At 39.2% G+C, this 9,478-nt stretch overlaps 2 long non-coding RNA genes across 3 annotated transcripts; both read right to left on the bottom strand.

The window, feature by feature from the left end:
- Positions 1 to 6,946: 6,946 nt before the first annotated feature.
- Positions 6,947 to 7,720, bottom strand: LOC110867413. Its single transcript, XR_002551581.2, has 2 exons — positions 7,603 to 7,720; positions 6,947 to 7,109 (listed from the first exon to the last, which is right to left on the bottom strand). It is a non-coding gene; the product is annotated as an uncharacterized LOC110867413 (long non-coding RNA).
- Positions 7,721 to 7,806: 86 nt separating this feature from the next.
- Positions 7,807 to 9,172, bottom strand: LOC110867414. Of its 2 annotated transcripts, XR_002551582.2 has the most exons (4): positions 9,048 to 9,172; positions 8,851 to 8,879; positions 8,500 to 8,683; positions 7,807 to 7,936 (listed from the first exon to the last, which is right to left on the bottom strand). It is a non-coding gene; the product is annotated as an uncharacterized LOC110867414 (long non-coding RNA). The 2 variants fall into 2 exon arrangements; XR_004889445.1 differs by having other exon boundaries at positions 7,807 to 8,683.
- Positions 9,173 to 9,478: the final 306 nt, after the last annotated feature.

Here is a 9,478-nt window from a genome sequence, read left to right as displayed (position 1 = left end):
GTTCAACGATTAGACTTTGAATGTCGATGAATAGTTTAAGTGTGCGACCCAAAGTGCAAGCCGTTCGGTCTGGCCAGTCGATCGGGTTGGCTGTTCGATCGGACAACAGTCTGATAGAACGGCACTCCGTCCTGGTCGACCTGTTCGTCCTACACTTGGTTGTTTTGATGGTTTGCCATTTTATCGAGGTATTTTGATAACGAGTCAAGCAACAGTAACCTCGTCACTACTTGGTACTCCTGATCGGACAGGAACCACCCAATCCCGGTCAGTTTAGGTTTTCTTGACGGTGTTCCATGTTTAACCCGAAATCGTTAGACCTCGTGGATAGAAAGTAGGTCGGCACAGGCTCCGTTTCTATTGGTTTTGAAGGCATTGTGTGTAAAAGAGTTGAAAGAAAGTTGGAAAACCATCTTTCAATCCTTTTCTTTGTGAATATGTTTAGATCTATGAAAGATCTTTGTTTGTTTATGCGGAAATCGGTTAGATCTAAGTTGTTCTTGGTGGATTGAGGCCAAAACATGAAGTTCATCAAGAACACATGATGACGTCATCCTACAACACCTTGAATCTTGGTGATTTCACGGTTAAAATTTAAGATTCAAAAGATAGAAAGGTGTAGGAGTGCGTGTAGATCAAGAAAGTACAAGATTCAGGACGAGATCTTACCGGAATCGAGAGAAATCTGAAGAAAAGTGAGGAGAGCGTGCTGTTCGGACAGAGAGTTTCCAAAAGTAGAAAGAATGAAAGTGACAGGAGGTATTTATAGAGTTCCAAAAGAGGAAAGGGGCTGGTCGATCGGACAGTTGTTCGATCGGACGACTGGTCGATCGGCTGGTTGCCTGATCGATCGGTCGCCTGATTCAAGTGTTCGGTGAGATGAGTTTTGCTGTTCGATTTCGATTTCGAGCGTTGCGATGTGAGAGAGTTTCCTAGTCAAATTACTTTTAGTCCCAACTACTCATATCTCGCGCTATCTCTTCTCCACTAATTATCATACTATATCAACATACAATCATCCTTATTTCGTATTCGTTTTGCGTTTGCGATTGAGTTCGATTGCGATTCGATTGATTACCACACATAACATAAATAAACATGTACAAGTAACACATAAGGCACACACACACGTATAACAATCACCAAAATGCGTAATTCGAGTTGCGAGCGTGATGTTGATTAGTTTAGTTCAATTAGCGTTTAATTGACTTTATCGCATTGTTACTTCCTATTGTTCCCAGTCGTAAGGCGATTCATAGCGATAAATATACATTGATTACTGTGATTCTTAACAATTACTCCACATAATACAAATAATGTAAAACATAAAATAGACTAACTATAAGTCAAAGAAGTCAAAACAGGAATTGAGCGAGGAGAGAAAGATTGCAATTAGCAATCTTTTCTTCCTTTGACTTTAATCTTGACTTTGACTTTGACTTTCGAAACACCGGGGTCTTACACTTTTTAACACCACCATCCGACCTGATCAAAGTCAATACGTGGGTGTCTGAGGATGACTTGCACTTTTACTATTTTTTGGTCAGATGGTTTTCTTGGGACAAGACTTATTGAAGATGAGCTTGGTGATTGTGGTCTGCTAACTTGCAACTGTTTCTCTGAGTTGAGCAGCAAGTAAGTCAGCAGCAGGGTCAATGTGGTAATCAAACATCTGCTTTATTGCCTCCTTTCTATGTTCTTAATACTTCTGCTCATCTTCCACATCAGTCTGCTTTTGCCTTTTTAATCGTGTTAAGGCGTTTGCGGATAAAGCAGATGATGAGAGAAGCTTTTTTGGGGTATGGGTCTGTTGAGGCAAAGCAGCAGTTGTAGGATAGACTGGCTTTTGAGGAACTTTGGGATCTTTAGCCGTGAGTTCTTCCAGCCTTTTGTAGGTCTCAACTATATTGAGTTTAGACCATCTAGCAATAGATCTAGCTGAACCATAATCAGCAGCCACAAGCTCTGCTCTCATTCTTTTAAGCTTCAGTGGCTCATCTGGATCCACTTATTTGACTTTCTTCTAGTTAGGTGGAGTTGGCTTTACCAGAGGATCATTGCGCATTTTTGTGATTCTTTCAATTTCTTCTTTAAGAGAATCTGATGACCAGTCTTTGAATTGAGCTTTGGTTGCTTTATATGGTTTATGCTTCATAATGTGTTCAACATAATCCTCCCTCAGTTCCTTCTCAAGCTCAGGATTTATTGGCCTCTTAGACATGGATTTACTCAGGTCCTTAACAAAGTCTTCAAGTTTTCTGACTTTGCTAAGCTCATGTGATAAGAAGCTCTGGTATTTCCTGTCATCCATCCCTATGCTATTCTCTCTTGTTATAACCTCAACATGTGTTGCTTTTAATTTCAGATACTCATCTAAGTTTTGAGGATGCTTATAGCCATAAAGAGATGGGAAGGATCTTTTTGATGGATCCTCTATTGTGAAGAATGACTCAATTTCACCTTTAACAGTGGCTACCTCTAGAGGATATTTAGCTGCCAGGGGAATGACTGGTGGTAGTGTAGCAATTGAAAGGGATGAAGTGGGTTTTCTGGGTGGATGTGATGAGGATGAAATGTTTTGAATGTGGGCAGATGATACGGATATTGGTGATTTAATCTCCTTATCATCTTCTAACACAACATGAGTTTTTCTCTTACGTGTGGACTTGATTTGTGGTGAAGGATAATGTTTTGGTGGTAAAGGTGGATGTGTGGGAAATCTTTGTGATGTTGGAGTTGGTTGGGTTGCTGGTGGTGTAGTGAAAATGATCATGACAGACATTTGACAAACATCTACTGAAACCACTGGTGTGTCAACATTTGTTTGGCTAACATCTGCTGATACATTTGTTGCATCAACATCTGTTGGGTGAATGGGTGAAGATGGTGGTGAAGCTTTCTTTTGCTTCTTTTGTGGTGGTTATTGTGGAGAAGGTTTGGTTTTGGGTGTTGCAGAGGATACAGGTTTTGTAGGAGTAGCAGTGGTTTTACGAAGGGTGGTAATCGGTGATCTGACTTTTCTAGTAGATTTCCTTCTTTATGAAGTACCAATATTTTCCCTTTTCATCTGCTCTTGCTGTTCTTTCTTCCAATTGTAAGCTTTGCTTTCCTTTGTATTTTGCTTCTTCTGCTTTTCTAAAGCTGTTTCTTTAGCTTTCTTGTTTAGGGTCTCATCAATCCCTTTTTCCTTTCCAGCTTCTGAAGCTTTTGTAGAAGACTATTGTTTAGCAGACTCTGGATGTTGTTGGACCTTTGGTTTTGGTTTTGCTTTTGAATCAGGTTCCAACTTCCTCATTGAATCTTTCTCCCGCTTTTTAGCATCATCATCATTATCATCATCTTTTTCAAAGATTGGTGCATGGGAAGAGCCAGTATGTTTGAGCAGGTATTCTTTAATGCCCCTGACGTCTGCCTGTGTATCTTTATACCTAGCATCCACCATAACTCTGATAAGCTCCATGTGATTCTTGTGGTTGGAATCAGACAAATTCTTCTGAGCGTGTAGGATGGGTTGCACTGACTTCCATAGCTCATCAGCAATTTGTTAAGTGCTAGGTTGACTTTTAGAAATCTCCATCATTTACTTCATCGTGTCTTTCATTTCAGCAACAGATGTTTCAATGGTAGACCTTCTATCCATCAAATCCTTGTATCTTAATTCAACACCTAACTTAATAGGATCATCTGAATTCCCACCTATTGTGGTTGTATTTGTTTTGATAATATGAGAAGACTCCATATCATCAGAAACAAATGCCATTTTTTTCTTGGTTCTGGGTACTTCCCACTGGAGCAGAGGTTACATTTGTAGCCTCAACAGTTGTTGCCTTCAAGGGAGTCTGAATGATGTAACCACTGTCCAACTGATAACCAATGGGTTCAACAGTTGTAGTGGCTGCTCCACTTGAACTACCACCAAGAGTTTCGTTAAACTCAAGGGGTGTAACCTCCTCAACTATTTGTAGGATAGCAGATTGAATTGGTTCAGACACAGTCTTTTGTTGGGTTATACTCTCAGTAATGTGTGGGTAAATAGAATGTCGAATGTTTGGGTGTTCGAATGGTGCTTCGAACGGATGAGTCTCCATTCTAGCGGATGGTCATCCGAGCGGATGACCATTCGAATGGATGGCCATTCGAATGAAGTGTGTTTGTTTGTAAAATTGGTAAAGTTCGAAGTTTAATCAAATCATTTTGAACAAGGAATAGTATAGGGGTCAGGTCACCTGGTCGGATGGTCATTCGATCGGATGGCCACTCGAGTGGGCGATCTGTTGTTTGAAAATTTGTAACATTTTCTAAGTAAAAATTTTGAAGTTTAACGGAGATGGCGTGACGACGTGTCAAACAACGGGAATACACCAAGCCTAGCTCATTCGATCGGATGGTCTCAGCCCATTCGGTCAAACTTACTATTCTTGATGAAGATCCATGTTTAACCCGTAAATCGGTCATCTCTCCGGTGGAAATCCGTTTTCAAGCCGGCTCTCGACTAAGGAACGAGTAGAGAGCCTGAATGAGCCCAGATTCCATCGGTTTTGTATAGAAAAGTGAAGAAAAGTTTGAAACAGGAGAAAAAGTGTTGAAATCTTGTTGAGATCAAGTTAAAAAGTGTGGATATCCTTTAGATCTGAACCAATCTTGATGAATAAAATGATCCTTAACCGTTTTCTGGAGCAAAACGGGGGGAAACCACCTTCAAGGGGTCCAAATCAGTGATTTCAGAGAGAAACTTGGTGTTTGTGTGTGATTTTGATGGAGAAGATGATGTAGAAGTGATTAGTGATGAAAGTTGTACAAGATTTGAGGAGAAATACTTACGAAATAGCCTTGAATCGCGATTAAAGTGACTTGAGTGCGTGTGGTCGGATGGAGGTGTCAAATCAATGAAAGGGAGGTGTACGGCGGTATTTATAGAGTGAGAGAGGGTTTAAATCGGTGCGCGAAGTTAGCAATGGTCGGATGGCCGTTCGGTCGAATGGCCACTCGGTCGGATGGCCATCCGAGCAGGTGGTTATCCGGACGGAAGTCCATTCGATCGGTTGTCCATTCGATCAGCCGAGTTGCGTTTTGTTGGTTTTCCAACTTCCGTTTCGTGTTTTAAGCGTTGCATTGTGTTTGATCGATTTGCGAATGAGCGTTGAGCGTGTAAGCGTTGCGTTGAGATAACCACATAACATTAAACAAGTAAGCACACAAATAATACACATCACATAAATGCATAAAGTAAATCCGTATTTCGAGTTGCGTTGAGACTGCATTGAGTTTGCGTTGCGATAACGTTTAGTCTAGACAAGCGATGTAACATATGATAAAATGCGTTTAAATAGTAAGCGTTTTAAATAGTGTTTAAATATGATAACTGCGTTTTGAATAAGCGTTGTAATAAGCGTTGAAAATTTGTTTAGTAAAACATAGGTAACCCATAGCGATAATCGGAATCTCAGGAGTACAAGTGTTTACAATGAAATGACGGTGATTGGTAACGATCTGAATAGTCGGGTTGTTACACTGGTAGCCTCCACACGTACCTGGACACGTGGCGGACCAGGGTGTCGCCTGGTGTCACTTGGTCGCGGCCCGCGACTCGCACACCCAAAGGGGTCGCACCCCGCGAGAGACCTTATTATTTGTTTTTATTTGATTTTTATTAAGAGTTAAATGCCCGGATAGTCCGTGTGGTTTTTCATTTTTTCACCTTTAGTCCCTAACTTTCTAAAATTACAGCTATAGTCCCCAACTTTTCAATTTTTGTTCCCCGGTAGTCCCTGTGCTTAACATCAGTTAGTTTTCTCAGTTAATAGGGTGTGAAAGGACAAAATACCCTTTCCTTCAAATATATGCCCCCCTTCAGCAAGCTTACACCTCCCACCTTCACCTGCAACAATGGCATCACCACCATTCTCAATCATCACCACCACATTCATCACCCCCGATCACCAACCACTCTCTATCTCCACCATACAAATCCACTGCGACAACACCCTAAATTAACAAAACCCACATAACCAACTCTATTCAAATCAAAATTAACATAATCGATCTTCAATCAAACACACGCCAAATCACTCCCTGTACGTGATCATAATAATATTTCGAAACCCTAGGTTGAACGATGACATCATCGCCGGAATAAAGGAAGATGTCTTTTTCGTCGTCTGAAATCATGCTCCCCTGCCATCTTTAAATGTGAAGAAATATAAACATAGGTTAAAGATTTCGCTTCGGGGAGTGTTTATTCGGGTTTCTTTGCGTGCGACCCGAATAGATGTTCTTCGCGCTGCCAGAGTTTTAAGAGAAGAAGGTGACCAGGGGATTCTGAGATCTCCATTAATGGATGGTCTTGAAGGTCGATTAATATTTCGACAATGTGATGTTGGGTGTTTTTCATTTCTGCCATTATTGGGGTGAAATTGACCAAACAAAATAGAATAAAAATGCAAATTGGTTGAATAAGTAAAGAGGAAATGTATGAGAATTTGTTGGATTCGCTGATGAAAGGCTGAGATTTTTGTGTGATGGTCTTTTCCTAGATTTTGCCAAATGTGGTGAGAAAGCTGAGATTTTTGTTAATAATTTCATATGAAACTGTTAGATTTAAATGCCCGGATACTCCCTGTGGTTTGCCCTTTTTCACCTTTAAAGAAAGGGTATTTTTGTCATTTCACACCCTCTTAACTGAGAAAACTAACTGATGTTAGGCATAGGGACTATCCGGGAACGAAAATTGAAAAGTTAGGGACTATAGCTGTAATTTTAGAAAGTTAGGGACTAAAGGTGAAAAAATGGAAAACCACAGGGACTATCCGGGCATTTAACTCTTTTATTAATATAATGGTATTTTAGGCCCGTTAACGAGTATTCGAGGTATAATAGGAGCGTTTAGGGTTATGTTAAGGGGTTTTAGGAGGGTTGTTATACTGAGCAAGGTTGTGAAGTTGGTCGGTGAGAGAAGTGACCTGCCTTTATAGATTAACCTCCCTGTTTTATGCTACTTGAGAATCAACCTCCCACTTCACTTGGATCATAACATCTAGGAACATAATTGCATTCTTTAATGCCTTTATCTATTCCCTTTGTTTTAACCACAAATCCTTCAGCTTATCAACCTGCACATAATGTAATTTAAATACTATTTTAGCTTTATCACTAACATACCACTTTATAGCACTCTTGTTCTGTTATTCAAATCTGTACAGGTTCAACCAAAACATCCCATTAAGTATTAGTTGCAAAAGGCCTATAAGACCACATGTAGTGGAGAGCATGAATAATGCCCCCACCCATGGGCATTGTGCGACATGTGTCATCCCAGTCAGCAAAGGGACATTATGGGGCGTTTTTCACAAATGGGCGTAGTGGGATAATGCCCAATAATGCCCCATCAATGATTACCCAATTATTATTTTCTTGTTTTTTTTAATTTAAAACTAATGACATTTGATTTGGAATGATCTCATTGTTGCAGGGACAAATTTAAAGCTGAAATTATTAATGACTTTGAAATAAAGAACTTTGGTAATGTTAAAATCGAACGAGCATGGACTATAAAAGGAAGATGCTTATGATCTCAGAAAGAGGCAATCCATTTTAGTCTCATACCTTGAACGCGAGCCTGTCCACGGTCTGATTAAGAAATTTCAAACTTATCCCTTATATTTTTAAGTTCAAGCGTTTGTTTCTCTGCAGATGGCATATGATCCAGATGGAAATACTGTCTAGGAAAACACAAAAGTCACAATGTTTAATGTATTAACTAAATCATTAAAAGGGAATGACCATTGCAAAGAATGTAGCACTTGCCTTTTCGACTCAGACCTCCTTTGTTGAATGTAACAACCGACCCATTTTTGTTCCAGGGCCTGTTGCAGTGGGTCGTGTTTCTTCGGCTACCATGGAACATAGTATGAAGTAGGGGTGTTCACTTCATGGTTACCTTTCGCGGTTAGTTTAAAAATTAAAAAATTCAACCATAAGGAAATAATAAATAAAATACTTAGTCTACACAAAAAAAAAAAAAAAAACAAAAATGGATGTTTTGGGTAACTGGTCAAAATGGGTTCGGAGTAAAACCGATATTTTATATTGGTCGAATCTGGTTGGTGAGTTGAAGCACATGTCTAAATTTTTAAACCATCTATTTATTATTAGTGTGCCAAACACAACAATGATTGGGTGGCATTTTGAAACATTAGACACTTCAATAACAGCGGACTCCACACCACCAACTGCCACAGTTAGCAAATCGCATCAATATGCAATTGTGGAGCTGAATGTGACACCAACAAACTTGTGAATTCTAACAACAAATTTATATGTTATTTTTCTTGTATAAATGAAGGTTTGTGGTGAGACTGTAAATAAAAATTGAAGGTTTAAATGCTCATAAAGCAATAAGGTGTATAGAAAAAGCGAAGTCCTATAATCTATGTGCACTATAATAGCAAAAAAAAAAAAAACCGAGTTCAATAAATAATAAAAACTTGGTGATGCACCTACAATTGATCATGGGAGCCTACATCACCGAGAATGGGAAAGTGTAGGTATCTTCATAGCATAGTATTGAGTAATCACTGAAATACTTTAACGGGATGCAGTTGAGGCAACATAATAATATGTCACACTTAGCTGAGCAATGTTTGGGAGCCCAAGTCATATAAATTCAGCCCATATGGCCATATTACTGTCCAGATAACAAAAAAAATATAGATTTAATGATATTTTTGGAATATTCCCATGGTTATAAACAAAGAATAACTTCAGTTATATCAACTCAGTTAACACATAACTAACGTCGAATCACTTTAAAGAAAGCACATAATCAGATTAGAAATCCATTGAACAACGAACCTGGTTTGAAGCCTATTTGAAGATGGAACCTATGAATAGAAGAAAAAAAGTAAAAGAACGAACAACAAATCAATGAGAATTGAACCTAATTCCAACCGATTTGAAAAACAATCGCCCAATAATAGATTGGAAGAACTCCAAATCACCTAGATATCAAAGAAATACAAATAAAAAAGATATAACAAATAAAAACCTACCAAGAAGCTGTAGATTAATCCCCCACAAGAGTGTAAATCGTTAACCAAGTTGATCCGAACAAAGTGGAAAAAACCCTTAAACATTCGGCATTAGGGTTTGGGATGAAGAAAAAAGAATGGAAAGGATATTCACGATAGTTTAAGTCCAAATAGGGAAACAGGTCGGGTAAGTAATGTAACAATCCTAGCTAAACCGACACCCTCGATTGTTTCCCGACACCCTAATATATTTTAAAATGTCCCAATATGTCTTTAAATACACCCCGTATGTGAAAACCGAGCCCGAAATACAATATAGCATTTAAAAATAATTAAAAACAAGAAAAATTAAGCTGAGGCGGGCCGCGTAGAACCCACCTCAACTCTTACGCGGGCGGTATGAAGGTTAGAACCTGATTTCGCTGATTTCTTTAGTTCAGGCGGGCCGCGTA

Source organism: Helianthus annuus, chromosome 3 (assembly GCF_002127325.2).
Source record: "Helianthus annuus cultivar XRQ/B chromosome 3, HanXRQr2.0-SUNRISE, whole genome shotgun sequence".
Lineage (NCBI taxonomy): Eukaryota > Viridiplantae > Streptophyta > Magnoliopsida > Asterales > Asteraceae > Helianthus > Helianthus annuus.
This window is presented reverse-complemented; position numbering and strand designations above follow the sequence as displayed.